Source organism: Catharus ustulatus, chromosome 1 (genome assembly GCF_009819885.2).
Source record: "Catharus ustulatus isolate bCatUst1 chromosome 1, bCatUst1.pri.v2, whole genome shotgun sequence".
Lineage (NCBI taxonomy): Eukaryota > Metazoa > Chordata > Aves > Passeriformes > Turdidae > Catharus > Catharus ustulatus.
The window spans coordinates 56,308,179-56,323,725 of NC_046221.1; the positions used below are offsets into that span (position 1 = coordinate 56,308,179).

The following is a 15,547-nucleotide window of genomic DNA, read 5'->3' on the forward strand; positions in this document are numbered from 1 at the left end:
CAAATTTCCTCTTTAAAGCCTGGGGTGGGATTCAACATGCAAAATTTCTTCTTATCAGTAACTGACTGTGAACCCTTGATATGCTGTCTATCATCTTCTGCCCTGAATGTCTTGGGAAATGATAATTTGCTGAGGTTACAAGGTGTTTTGTTTGCTTTCAAAGGGTCAGTCGGTTGAATTAAATTGCCCATTTTTTATAGCTGCCATATTCATCTTCCCATTTTGCTTTTTCTTTTGTTGTTTTTTTTTATATTATGAAGCTACATGCAAGTCATTAAATAAAGGAATATTATTTATATCACAAAATCAGGAACACCAACATAGAATTCTCTGTGCCTGTCCATTATAGTGCAGTCTTTAATGATATGATCACATGCAATCATCCCTTTCTTGTGTGGTGACCTGAAGAAACAGACATGCAGCTGTAATATTTCTCGATCTCTCCCGCACTTTCTTCTTTTATAATAATCTGTCACCCCCTTGGCCAACTTTTGCATTATTTGATAGTGAGGTGGAGGTCTTGGTGATAAAAATTTCTGTATTTCATCAAAATACATAATGAAGAAGACAAAATATCTCTCTGCTACCATAGAAGGAGATTTTACAGACTGAACTCATATTTAGATAATAAAATACTCTGCTAGCAGAGCGGCTTTTTATAAATGGCCCCAGAAATGAGGAATTCTTCAGTCACAACTCCCACCTTTTTAAATACTTTAAACACAAAAGTGCAAATATGTAGGAATTTTTGCAGTGTCATTAATTACCTTGAACCTAGAGCTCTTATTACTTGAAGCAACTCAACATCACCAGTATAAGAAGGTTTTTCCTTTTGTTTCTTGGTATTTGTCTTGCATCTGATTTTCAGAAAGGCAAGCATGTGTGGATGCTAATAATACAGTTATAAATATTGCTTGAAAAAACAAACTGTATAAAGTAGATTTGATGCTAAATACTCTGAAAATGTGTTCTCTGAAAATGGGTTCTCAGGCTCTCTTGACTATGTATGTACAGCTAAGGACACTAAGTGTGTAGTCTCTCTTGGTAGTGGACAAGACCATCTCTTCACCTTGTGAGAACTGTTGTAAAAAACATTTTCATACTACTAATGAAGCACTTGGATATTGCAATGAGTGCCAGAGAAAGTGCAGGAGGAAATTAATAACCTACCTGCAGAACTGGGCTTCAGTGAAGCCAGTACATGGAGCAGAGGGGCCATATGTTGAACTCCAAGATGAGAACCAGTAGTGATAAACTGTTTCTAAAACTCACACTGTCCACCCCGTGGGTGGTGCTGGATGAAACTGGGGTCTTGCAGAGAAAAATGGCAAGACCTTTATCTTTTGGGTTTGATGTACTTTCAAACTATCCTTTTTCTTGTTGTGTTGTTCATGTTCCAACAGTTCTGTGTGTGCAGAGATGTGTAATACTTCATAAACAGTGCATCATAATTTTGTTTTGCACTTGTGGCAAAAATGCATACCCACTCTCAAGTCCTTACAGGTAAAACATTACAATTTGAGATGAGGGAAGATAAATTAATGACCTACTGCTACAAAGCAGGTAGTTCCAGTGGTATACTGGGCTGAGGACTTCTGTGGTCCTCAGATGAATAGTTGCAGGACAGACTCCTAAGTGATTAAGCAGTGGTGGTTGTTCAGTGATATTGTTGACACTGTGTTCTGTTGCCTAATGATTTAGAAACCTGCTTGCATGCCGTTAAAATTTTAATTGCTGACTTCTCAATAATGAGACAACTTAATGGACCATGGGTATTTTATTGGTTTAAGGTGCAATTTGTTCGCAGCTTCCTTTGGGCCCACTCCCCTCCATTTTTCCCTGTTTCTGCTGAAGTGAAGAGAGGTCTTGTTGAGAAGTTGAGAAGAAAGCCCTTTTGCCAGTGAACCCAGCTTCTGTTATACAAGTCTGGTATTTCTGCAGCTGTGCTCCTGGTCTATGAAGATGGCAATGATCACTCCTGGACCACACTTTTATTTGCTGCTTTTCATAAAGGCTGTGCTTGTATAGTTTTTCCATTTGTGATGAAATTTATGGTGAGCCTGGCAAAACAGACTCTATAGTTGGTCTCCATCTTCACACCTGCATATAGTTTCATGGGTGGTTGATAGCCTGCTGGGTAGATGAAAGTATGCTGGGCAGTCTGTTCCTCAGTGGTGGAGGGGGATTGTGGAAGACAAATGCTTAGTCCTCAAGAGAATACTTAGTAACTTGCAAGCACTGTAAGTGTTTGAATCATTCTATACTGCTGAAGCCTACAGAACCTCATGTAATTCTGTTGCACTCTGGTGCTGATTTTTTATAAGATTTGCCCTGGAAACTTGCTTCAGATCACATCCCTAATCAGCAGGTCTGCTCAAAATGCAGAGCTGCTTGGAGTAGAAATAGACCTTTCTGGGAATTGCCTCCAGGGCATGGCTTTCTGTGTTGATTCTCTGGTCTCTGGTAAGATGCTGAGTCTGATGAAAGTTTTTTTTCTGGTGGAATGTTTGTTACACCTTGCTCCTTAATGCTTTCTGTATGATGTAGAAAAATTAGTCTGCAAACTTGATGTTAGAGGGTTGGTAATACAGCATCTCTTCCACCCAGATGCTGCCTTTTTCTTGGTAGAAATCTAGTATAGAAACTCTTGCCTCAGACAAAAATGGTTTAATCCAATCAATGAGTTTCAAAGATATGTAGAATAGATACCAAACTCCTTTCTGCCTTCCCTTGATATTATTCAGTCTTGTTTCTCTCAGAAATGAGGCAAAAAAACCATTGTATTATGGGAGGAGAACCATCCCTCTGAGTACACTTATGTAATGCATTATGTTGCATCACAGCATGCATTCTAGCATCCTGGGTTTTGCCGTGTTAATATAAAACATTAATAGGGTACCAAAAATGCTAGGAATCCAAATTTGAGCTTGTTCTTTCCTGTCTTCTTTTAATTTATTTTGAAGTTTGTACTTATAACTGGAGATACATACGCTATATGCATATGTGCTATATGTTCATATATGCTATATATTCAAGCCATGATGTGTTGTCCTGGCTAAAGTTTTATGACATATTTTGAGTTAACATGTTCTGAGAGTCTTGTGTAGACCTAAGTATGAACTAAGCTGGTAAGGTAAAGCACAAGGAAAAGTTGAAATTCAAAGTGTTGTCCAGCTATCTACCTGCACTTTTTGCATTGCCTTTTCTGTACGTCACTTGCTTAGTTCAGTGTCTTCACTGGCCTTTTGTAAGGCTGTTGTCCTTAAGTTCTGGCACAGACTCATTTGAATGCAAGTTATGAGGATGGCATTGGAATGGTTTTCAACAAGGGGGAGTGTCTGTGACTGCTGATGAAAACCCAGATTTTTGTGGGAAATAGGGAAGGTTAGGAGATTGTAAGCCTATTTTTTTACTTAAATTCTTTGATGAGAGAATTTAAATCCTCTGTTGGGATATGCAGACCATAAGAGTGATAAATATGATGATAGATGGAATGAGAGTGAGGATGGGGGAATACAGGTGAGGTAATAAACAAATATCAATCTATTATTGACATCTATTTACATAATTTATTTATGCCCTTGTATATTCTTTTTTTTAAATCTGAGTTGTGATATACAATGACTTTTATGTAAACCAAAAGGCAGGGATCTTATACAGGCCATGATTTGATCCAATGCACAGAACTTGCTCTGGATGGAAATGTTAAAATTTTTAAAATGTATTGAAGAAAGAAATGTGTTGAGAAATGTGGACAGATAAGTAGTGAAAATGCCAAGAAGTGAATTTGGATTCGTGCTGCTCTTGATTGGCAGGTAGTTGTAAAAACATACAGGGATACTGTTCTTTGAAAAGTCGGTGAGCAAATGCAGGTCATGGCACAAAGATCAGTTCAGCTGTTTCTGAAATTACATAGACACCCCTGATTTGTGCCAGTTAGATTGCTGGTTCAAGGCTTTGGTTAATATCAAAAGTAGTGCATATACTTTGATGTTAACACTCTTTAATGTCCAAGTTTACATCTTTGTTTCCATGATTATTGAAGATAAGACCCGAAAGAGAGGGAAGTATGTAGTTCAGTACAGCTGACAGTGGTAACCTTGCTGCTTTGGAAAAGATTTTTTTCTAGTCTTTAGAAAGGATTTGCAACAAGCAAGCCCAATATGTATTCTGCTGTGAGAAGGCTGTGGACTGTCAGTCTTTTTGCCATGAAAAAATTGCAATTTCTAATGGGAATTTCTTCTTTAAAGCTAGCTGGTTTTGATGTTACAACTCGGGTACATCTGAAATGGTTAATTGAATTTTATAGGACAAATGTGTTAAATCTGGTATCCTCTGCAAGGAGGATGTGTTAATACAACAAATGATTGTGGCACAAATGAAGTACCTGGAGGTATCTAGACTAGAACTTGTCTTCTAGTTTTCATGTTTACAAGACTTGTGGTAAAACTGGTATGAAAAATGAGATTAGCATAAAAGTATTATTCTTAATTTGATGAATTTGACAGTATAATGTAGGAGGTATCTATGTTGTGGTTCCAAAAGGCTATGGTTTATAAAGGAAAAAGATGAATTCTTGTTGGTGCCAGCAAGATGGAACTTCTGTCCTGCACTGGAGAAGAAAGAACATGGCTACTATTTGGAGAAAAAGCTTCTTTGACTATTTAGCAGCCTGGTGAGAGCTGGTAAATCAGGTGTACTTATTCAATAATTCGGCATGTTTATGAAAAGCCATGATTCAGCTCTTATGGTGGCTGTTATGAAGTGGATGAAGCACAGTATTTTGGATGAGCTTTCTCTGCTGCTGAAAGAATAGCAGGGGTCTGAAATAAGGCCAACTTACTTCAGGGCAATAACCCCTTAAATATTGATTTATTAGTTTTCTTCTGATTTTATGTCTTTTTTCCATTCTCCCCCCCCCAGCCTTCAGAGGGACATGGTAAATAGTTATTAGTCAACAGTTATGTATTTGTGGACAAGTTATGCAAGCTGTGGACAAGCATTTGATGTAATACAAATGGGAGGCAAGCTCTGTTTTTTCAGAATTGGAACATTTAACGTGCAGGGTGAATTGTAGGGCAGCTTTGGGCTAAGTTCAACACATTTTGCCTTCAAATCTAAGTGGATGTTTCTGTATATAAATTAAATGGACTTTGAATCCTTCAATCACACTGCACTTACTTGCTGTATAAAAATACTTTTTCTCTTATGAAACCAGTTATCAGTATTTTATGCATTTGGTGAATGAAGAAGACTTACAGTTATGCATTCCTCTGCAGCACACATAAGTCACAGAATTGCACAGGGATTTTTTTTTCTCTTTTGCTTTGCACATAGCCAAATGAACTTTGCAGGTGATTCCCTTTCCCTTCCCCAGCCTTCCTTCCATACAAATTTTATGTTTTTTAGGGATGAAATTTTATTTTTCTTTTAAATGGATGTTGCCTGAGACTGCAGAATGAAAAAAATACAAGAACACAAATGAAAAAAAAATAATAAGGAAATGTTGAAATCTCCTTCTGCCAAATTGTGTCTATATTAAGCCAGCAAAACCTGATTCACAATTTAAGAATGCCCATTTTGAGCTCGCATGGCTAGTATAGTAGGAGGAGAGTGCTGTTTTAAATTGTTCTGCCATTGTGGACAGAGCATTGTTTTTCTGAGTTGGCTGTGTTTATGATCTCAGGTGCCCATTGCATTTTGGTAAATGGAAATATACAATATTACAGTAATTTCACGACTATAAGACGCACCGGATTATAAGGTGCACCTCCGGGAGTTGGCAAATGTCGCAAATCTGTACATTATATAAGGCACACCGGACTATAAGGCACACTTCTTTTTTGCAGTGAGGATCTGCACCACACTCAACAAAATAACGAATTAGTAATGGAATCGTGTGATCGTGGGGTTTACTGGCTTGGTTTGGGGTCGGGCGGGCTCGGTGCCACTTGGGGCTGCCGCTGGTGTCGGGCGCCCGAGCCGCCTGGCGGTGCCAGGAGCCCATGCTGCGCCGCGGTACCAGGCGTCTGTGCCTTGCCGCTGTGCTGGGAGCCCGTGCCACGCGATGCTGCTGGAAGCCTGAGCCACGCTGGGATGCCGAAAGCCCATGCTGCCCCACGTTGCTGGGCGACTCTGCAGTGCTGCTGTGCCGGGAACCTGTGCCCTGCTGCAGTGCAGGGAGCCCGAGCTGCACCACGACGCTGGGAGCCCGAACTGCTCGGCAGTGCCGCAGCACTACCGGCTCCCCCAACGGCTCTCCCAGCTCGCACTTCCGGGTTGTCAAATTTCACAACTTTGTCCATATATAAGGCACACCGGACTATAAGGCACACTTCCTGGTTCGGACCAAAATTTTAGTCAAAAGGGTGCACCTTATAGTCATGAAATTACTGTACTTAAGGCAGTTATAAGCACCTAAGTACATGTATGCAGTTAATCATTAAAAGCTTGAGGCCAATATTCCACTATCTTTAAAAATCTGTTACCCAGCATTAAGGTTAGAAAGACAAATGCATAAATAATCAAAAAAGCAAAGTCAAATCCAGTTTTGCTCATCCCTGAAACTCAACAAAAAACATTACCATCAGCTTGTTTTAATCCATAAAGTGATCTGGTTGGCATTCAGTTCCTGTGAGGTTGTGTTGAGAAGCTGGAAAAAGCTGGTGTGTATCGGCTTTCTTGCCTTTTCTACCTGGCCAGAAGTGTGCAGTGGAAGTGACGAAGCGAGGAGAGAGGCACTGACTGAGTGGTCGTCAGTTGTCTTAATTCTCCAACTCCACACATCCAGAGATCCAAAGCTTTTGAGAGGATTCCATCCCCTAGGTGAGGGGAGGGGAAATCATGGTATGAAGAATTTGCTTTGTTTGTCCTTTCCTTCTCCAATCTCCATGCCCACTTGCATGCATCCATTCTGCTGCCAGACTGGACCCAGGCTGCTTGCTGTGGCTGTTAGTATTTTTGATGACTGGAATGTGAAGGCAGGAACCATGAGATTATGGCAGCATGCACCTCTGCGAGAGATACATCCTTGTACATCCCTTTTAGTGGAGAAAACTGAGAAGAAAATGGACAGAGGGGAGAAAAAACAAATTGATCTTTGGAAAGGTCAAGATCTTAAGGTTTAAGGAGAGTTTTTTTTGTTTTGTAAGCAGTGTCTCCAGGCAGGGAGGAAAGCTCCTGAGCTTTAACTTTAGAGGTAAACAGGCCAGATTTGGGGCCTTCAGAATATATTCCTGGTAGAAAAAGCAGTGTTGATAAAAGGAATATTTTGCAAAATCTATGGATTAGTAGCTCTGCTTTTCTAAAGTAGTGCACTAATGTCCAGAAGGTCATTCAAAGCATCACATTGTTTGAGGTACAGGGCTCGAGAGTTCTTTGTTTGAAGACATCCTTTGCTATAAACCTTACGACTGTTTTGCAGCATTCTTCGGAAATATTTAGACCACTGATGAGTACTGTGAAAAGTCTCATTTCTACATTCAGGTATCCAGCCTGCCTGTGTGGACACTTATTTGGCGACATCATATATAATGTATCTGTAATTGGTTGGATTTTATAGAATGTAAGGTGGAACTGAATTTACGAGTGCTGTGTCCACACTTTTGTATGTAGCAGTACGTACACATCTGCACAGAGAAATGTATATGGCATTCAAATTTTGCCCTAAGTAAACTTCGGTGAAATCATTGTTCAGAGATTGCAGCCACTGTAAATCAGGGCAGAGTAACCCATGACATATTTTTAAACAACTGGTATTTTTCAGGGACCAGAAGTGCAGGGATATAATGGAAACAAAAGTCTTACTGCAACTGTGCAAAAGGACGCAGCAATAAGTAAATTTTGCAACTAAATAGATGATATATGCCATCTAAACTGAAGGCTTGTCTGGGTTGCTGCAAAGCACTTTAGTGATTTGCTAATGATTCCATATAGCAGTTTGAACTCACCCAAGGAAAAAAGGAAGAAATATAATTCTGTTTATATGCAACACTATAGATAACTGGGTTTTTTTATTCTCTTAAGACTAAGGTGTCTGTGCTGTAGATGCTGCAAAAGGAGATGGTACACCAAAGGGTTTATAATGCCTCTTTCACTCTTTTGTGGCTTTTAAGCATGGTTAATCAAATTTATATCGGGCTTCAAATAGCTTTAAGGCCTGGTCTTGCTGCTGGCTTGGTAGAAAGTGACAGCACTGAGTATGTCCCCCAGTGTCTGAGTGAAATGAGGCAGTTACCCACAGATAGGCATAAATGTGCTATTAGATGGTTGAGAAATATATCCCCCCCAAAACCCTCCTGGGAATTTATTGTAGTGCCTTTGATGTAACTAATTAGCCTGCTCAAAGTAAGCAATGACTAACAGTCTAGTAAGTGGCTAATGGAAGGAACTTCATAATGTTTTTAAATCAGGATCCTTTTGAGAGTTTTACAATAGGCTGAGGAGCTTTTTCCTTCTGAAAAATAGTTGCCAAAGGTCAGATCCTGATGTCTGTTGTTGTCTTTTAGTTATATTTGATTCTCTTGGCTCTTTGAACAGTCTAGATATTGGAGAAGGGCAATGATCCTGGAGATATTCTGAAAGTGCAAAGCTCAAGATTTAGTCCTGATCAGCAGACCTTGAGCAAATGTTCTAGTTTGTTGAGGCTGTTGCATAGTAATTTGCAGTCTTTGCTGAATTTTGTAAGGTAGAACAGGTTTTTGAAAGGGGAAATGAAAAAGTAAGTTTGTTCTTGAAAGAAATATTTTTTCTGATTTGAGTTTCCCAGTCCTCAAGTAGCTAAATCAAAACATAAAATTTATTATACCAAGAAAGGGAAATGCTTTTAACTGCCTTCTCGTTCTGCAAATTTAAAAGGAGAAATGGCAGGCTATATGGTAATTTTGCCCAAATGTCTTCTACTTCTGCATTATGGCTTTTTTTTTCTTGTCTGCTGGAATTTCAAAGCACTGGTACTACTGAGAGCCCCTTTCTCATCAAGCTAATGATACAGCATTTCCATGTGCTAACCAACATCTTCAGCACATTTTCCAGACTGACTATCTGTGCCCAATGGTTGGAGCTTTTCTGTTGCTGGACATTAATCCTTCTTGCTCTACTTGCACAAGTAGTTTCAGTGAATCCCCAGAATTTTAGTGTGAGTAAAGCGAGGAAAATTTGGGCTTTGTAGGCCCCATGGAGGTAAATTTAAAATCTTGCCACCTGCTTGGTACCTAGGTGCAGGGTTTAGTATTTCTCCTGCTGCAGTCAATGTTGTCACTAACACCTAAACCAGAATGCTGGGGGCTGCACTCGCCAGCGGTGTTAGTGTCACTGCAATAATCCACTATCTGCCACGGGAGAAACATGCAGCCCTGAACTTGGGAAGGGAGAAAATGGTTTTCAGCTGTTTTGATTTAAGTTATTTGTTTTTGTTATTTTAAAGCCCGTGTGGAAACGGGCTGGGAGAGGGGCTTGTTCAGAAGTGAGGCTCCCACATCTTCAGAGACTGACCTTGCAAGTTGCTGAGAATTAGTCCCTCTGTTAGCATCCCAGAGACTCAGCCCTGCAAGTTGGGGCTGCAGCTGGGCATTGCAGGGGTTCAAGCTCCACATCTTGCCTAGTTGGTTGTTCAGCTGGGCAGCTCGAGGCAAACTTGGCCAACAGGATACTGTGGGAATCTGGTTCACAGCAAGCGACTTTGGCAGCTTGCTCCGAAGTCATTGAAGAGAGTGGGATGGCTCAAGTGTCAGGTTAGTAACTTCGGCATATGCCCAAATGTTACTCCTTTTTCTCCCACGTGTCCTGAATGATCAGCAAGGTGCAAGATCATGTGTAAGGCAGCCCAGCCCTGCCTCCTGCCCTCTTTGTCTGCCAAATGAGGCTGAGTCCTGGGATTGAAAGGATGTTTCCACAGAACTCTGCATTTGCGTGTAGGTAGCTGTGTCTACAGCTACTTCTTGTTTCCTCAGTAGGATTTTTTCAGCTTATATGAGATTTTTTAGCATTTCCCTATAGATCTGATGCAGGGATTTGTAGATGCAGACTCTCAGTTAAAAACAGTAGGTGTTTGCTTGTATGACATGTTAAAGGTGGTTTTATTTTACATAATTTCCTGTTTTGTTTCAGCCAATTAGTTTTATTTGGGAGTGGCTGGGGAGATAACAAGCACTGTGAATTCATCTGGATTGAGATAAATTAAGATAAAGACATTGCTACTAACAAGGCTCTCTCTGATTTAGGGCTCTGAAAAAGTTTACCTGAGTTTTTTAAGCTGCTTCATGCCATTCTCAGGTTCTCCATCAGTCTTGGGGAAGAGTTATTCACACATTTGGAAAAGGCTGTGAGCGATGTTCTCCCAGTAACAATGTGCTGCTGGTTTAGTGTTGGAGCAGTGTGAACTCTGTACAGGCCCAGTTTTGTCTTGCCTAGGTCAGTGGGAACTCTGCCGTTGACTCTGAGGGAATGCATGATCAGGTTCTGTTTCCAAAGTCATAACTGAACTGAGCTGTGCAGCAGTTGCAGCAAAAAGGAATGTATGTGTCATTTGAGGAAAATAAGGAGTGGGCATGGAGTATTAGGTAGGTATTGTAGGGATTGGGTCCCCTCTCTTCTTTGTTGATAAATCCTTTTGCTTCCAGTGAAAGCTAGAGTTGGCAACAAAAGAATATAACATGTTTTTCAAAACAAATAAACAAAACCACAAAAGAGCTGTGTATTCATATTGCAAAGATCACAAATCAGTTCTTGGAAAATACTATACATAGTATAAATAAAAAATAACTAAGCTAAAAATCCGTTGCAAATGGGAATAGAAAACTATACATTTTCAGTGGTAAGCTCAAATAATGTATGTTATTTATAAACGCAAAAGTCTTGTATAAGGTATGCTTAGGCATTGCAAATAAAGTGAGTACAGTATTGTTATCTAGCAGATTTTGTAGTCTCTCTTGTGATTGGAGTCTATTTTTATAACCAATTATGAGCATTGTCCGTCATATCTGTGTTAGTATTTCCAGAGTGCTTCTTGTACAGTTGCTCCAAATGCAGGAAAATAACAAACTTGTGACCAGGGGTGTCCAATTTAAACTACTGTACTCACCCAAAACAAAATTCTGCTTACAACAACATTCTGCTCTTTTTAAAGGCAAGCACAATCCTACAGATCTGTTTCCCTAGTGTTGCTCTTAAGGTGGTCAGAGAGTAGTGAAAAGTGTGTGTATGCAAGAAGGTTCAGGTACAGGTGTCCTAATCAGCCTGGCAATTGTTCTATTGCATCATTTCAAGGAAGAAAATATCAGGTGTCAAAAACTTAGACTTTCTTAAATGGGAAGGAAATTGCTTTCTTACTTAGGTATCTAAGAATCTAAATAGTCCATCTTTTTTACATTCCACCTTCCCCCTTCCTTCTGGCTCACAGCATCTAAAATGCTACTTTTCTGGGAAAGACTGATATTCTGATTTCAGTTTTGTAATTTAATGATGGAGAGTTTCCTTAGTAAACCAAATTTAGAGTACTAGAATGCTTATCTTATATCCAGACCTTGAACATAAAAGGCATTTTATACCAGCAATTGTTCATTTAATGAGCAATTGCAGAGTGCAGGACGGTTAAGGGATTGAGCTATATGCACCATTATTGCAAGAAGTATTCTGAAATACCAGAAATAGGACGTAAGCTCTGATCAGGGGGACTGTGAGCACAATTACCTTCTTTTCAAATCCTTCTGTGACACTGCGGGAGGAAAAAGGACTTTGAAACTTGAAAGGAAAGAGCTTGCTTTCAACCTCAAAAGCTAGGAGGAAAGGGCTCTGAAATTTGCTCAGTATTCCCAATTCACCATTAGCCTGTTTCTTCCTTTAGCCTCAAGGCATTCTCCGCTTTTTGAAAAGATGTTAAGAAATTCAGTCACAATAGAGAGCCTAGTTTTGAACATGTTTCACTCGGTCCATTGAGGTCTGGTCTTCAGCCTTTGTGTGGGGTGAATTGAGCTGAGCAGCAATCTGGTTGGGGAGAGGTGAATGAGCAGTCTCTGTGCAGTCACAAATTCTTGCAAAGAAAAGATTACCCTTTCCTTTATTTTACAATATGCATTCCTGTACAATCCTGCTAGTGGCAATATGCAGAGTGGAGCTTGTGCTTAGGTCAATATGGAGCACTTGGTTTATAGCAACTCTTGTTAAGTTTGTCTTGTAATTGAAGCTGCTGTTGACCTTGCTTGGAGACCATTTGTAAAACCGTTTATTTAGCATAAACTGAAATAATAAACCCTCCTTCTCTTAGGCTGATTGTGATAGGGTGACATTAGTTTGATTTAATGATTAGCCGCCTGACCCCTCAGCTAGAGAGAGCTGCTTGAATAGGGAGAGTTCACTAGGAAGCACACAGGAAGAATACTAATGAGCTTGTTAAATTTAGCATGGCACCAACCACTTTTAATTCCTCTAATGGGAGAAGCACTGCCTCTGAGAGAGAGGGAGGGAGATGGGGGTGGGAGGGGGTGGTGGAGGAGAAGGGAGAGAGAGGAAAAGAGGGAGGAATGCCCATGTCCTGGTAGCCAAAGAATTTTGGTCAAGAGAAGAGCTTAGAGGGAACATCAGCCAGGGTCTCTTGAACTGAGTTGTAAGTACCTTTTTTTTCTCCTACTCAGCTGAAGTGCTATCAGATCTTTCATGAGATAGTAATGCTCTCTGAAAGTTGCTAGCAGAAATATGGTGATGGAACTTTATATATAAAGAGATTTAACTGGGCTGGTGTTGTCCTGTTTAATCAGGGGTGTCTCTGAAGTGTGTTGGGATTGACTTTTAATCTGCTCTATCAATAGATTTAAAATTTTTTTTTTTCAGTTTCTGACTTTAAGGGGTTTAAAGTAAAATAGCTTTTACTTTGTTTTGGTCTATGTTAAAAAAAGGCAAAAAAGTTCAATGGATAAAGAAAGTTTAAAGGATTTTTGTGTTAAGTTTTGGCTTGTGCTGATTTTTAAAAAACTTTATGAATAAATTAGCTGTGCAATTAAAAGTGTGTTTATTCAGGCATGCTGTCCAGTGTGAGTTTTTTGAGAAAGCTTTTTGATTGAGTGAGAGGTGCTCCATTAAGTGAGGAGCTCTGCACTTCTAATGAAATTGGCTTCTGATCAAAATAGCAGGACTAAATCAGGTATTTCTCAGTGGATGTGAGAATCCTGGATTAAAGCGATCATTCAAGACTGGGCACTTCTAACATGTGTCTCTGACTATTGCCTTGTTCAGTCAGAGAAAGGGTGTATGTGAAGAAAGAGAAGCTTACGCAGATTGCTCTTGGGCATGATTGCTTTTTTCTATTCTTATTTAACCCTTCACTCTTACACTGGCAAATGGTGAGAGGAATTATGCTGGAGTTGGGCTGCCACCAACTTCACCTTTCACTTTGGCATTTGTCTCTCTACAACATTTAAATAAATCAGAAGTTTCTTTTGACCCTAAAGCTGATCACTTTTAGAGCAGAGCAGTAACAGAACGATTGTCGCTTATTTGGCTGTAAAACCCCTTTGGCAGATGCTGCTGGAGAAGTGAGCTATTTGCTTACATTTTTGCTTTAGAATCCCACTTGTTGCCATGGTAGACAGTGTGTTTCTGTCAATAATTTGGCCTGGCACACCTTGCCCATTCTTACTCTTGAAACTTTATTGAACGCTTCAGTTGAACCAGAACAAGATGAGACATCTTTCCCCTTTTGGCACACTGGAGTGGCTCGCCTGCCGTGAGAGTCAGCAACGTTACTGCAAGAGGAATTTCCCGCCTGATGCCGGGGGAGCTCCTGCAAGCTGCTCATCTCTTGGTGTCCTGGAGCATGGGTACTATCAAATCTCTCATCTGCCCCCTATCACAAGCAACCTGGTGGTGTGAAGTCAACGCTTAGCAAGCTGTTTGGTTGACAAATAAGCCTTACTATTACTGCAAAAATGCCACCATGTTTAGTTAAATAATTCTGAGTCAATTTTTGTGTGGCAGAAAACACACAGAAACTTTTGACTTATAATGGCACATGGCAACAACTTTATAATGGGGAGAGTGTTGATGCAGAAGGCAAAATAGTTATGTTTTCTTTTTTTTCCTCAAGTAACGAAAAAAGGGAAAAGCTTGTTAAAACAAGCCCTATTTTCCCTCTAGTTTCTAAGTTACTGAAAGTAGGGTTTGAATTTCATTCAGCAATTTGAAAAATCAGGATTTTCCATAATAGTTACTAGTGCCTTGATTCATGACGCATGCATATTTTGAGAAGAAAAGTATGAAAGTGGACTCTGCAAACAGATGTCAGCTTCTAGTTGTATCCCAGGATGGCAGTTTTAACAAATATTATCTTTATATGGAAGAGTAAAAGAACTGAAATCCTATCTGATCATCTGAGTGATTATACAGCCCCACAAATCACTCTAGCTTTCTTCTTTCTGAACTGTTGTAGCACTGGTTAACTTGCTCTACTTAACAGTCTGTCAGAATTTCAAATGGAGTGTAATACCCTGTTTTTATAGGAGTTTAGGTCTCATCAGTGAAAGTTCACTCTAGGTTGAAATGTAACATAAAAGACAAAAGACTCTGACTAAAGAGAAACTTGATGGAAAATATATCTTTGGGGTGATTTCTTCTTTTCTTTTTAGTTATACAAGCGGGTTTCTAAAAACCTCATAAGTTTTAAAGTTTTAGTCCCTGATTTGCAGTTCTCTAACTAAAACCAGCTTCAGTGAAAAAAGTTGAAACCTTAAACCCTGCTAATCCAGAGCAGGGACCAGTGCCTGTGCATATTAGTAAAAAGTAGAAAAGGGCGAAGGGTTTAAACTCTGTAATGTTGTTGTCTATTTCCATTAACTCTTTCTCCTCAGACCCAACCCTGGAAAAGCTCAGTAAGTAAAATTACTGACTGCAAAAAGAATTCTGTCCCTGGAAGATGCTGATAAGTCAGCAAACCCTGGTTGCTGTAATACTTGGAGATAGAAAAATAATTAAGTGCTCAGTAGGCTATGCTGCTGAGTTTTTTTGTTGTTGGTACTTGTGGGGAGAGGGGGCAGGGAAAAACTGGTTAGCATTTCATGCAAAGCAATAGTGTGGCTAGTTTGCACATATAATGGCCAGGTATCAGTGTGTACAGAGCCTGCTTCTAATCTAATTCTACAAAGGCACATAGGTTGAGTTACACTTCTGTCAGGCTTGCTGAAAGTAGTCACCTGGTGAATTGCTGGCTGCAGCTTTTGCTGTGTGAACAAGTACACCAGGGAAAGGTACAAGTGAAAACTTAGCCCTGACCTCAAATCTCTGACAACCAAAGTGCAGTCTTGGTGCTGGTGTCAATCATTCTTCCTTGCATGTGGATTTTACAGTAAGAGCACTTTAGTTCTATTTCCTAAGGGTGTTTTCATTTCCTTTTCTAGTTACCATTTTTGTGCCCAGCATTTAATTATTTGAGATTCCTTGTGTGCTTCCAGAATTGCAGAGCAACTTTGAAATGAAGAGTCTTAGTATTCCTTCAAGATATATAGGCATACACTTGCATGTGCAGTGTGGTTGATGGAACAAGGCTGTACCTGGAGCATTG

The 15,547-nt window shown here is 39.9% G+C and overlaps 1 protein-coding gene across 3 annotated transcripts in view; it reads left to right on the plus strand.

Annotated features, from left to right (window-relative positions):
- Positions 1–15,547, plus strand: part of GLI3 (GLI family zinc finger 3) — a 213,420-nt gene that overhangs the window by 50,686 nt on the left and 147,187 nt on the right. The window contains exon 1 of one of the 3 annotated variants that reach the window (XM_033071473.1): positions 12,512–12,601. The exons of the other annotated variants lie outside the window; for them this stretch is intronic. The gene's annotated coding sequence lies outside the window, so the exon portion shown is untranslated. Of the gene's footprint in view, positions 1–12,511; positions 12,602–15,547 lie in introns of those variants that run through there. 3 annotated transcript variants of the gene reach the window in all.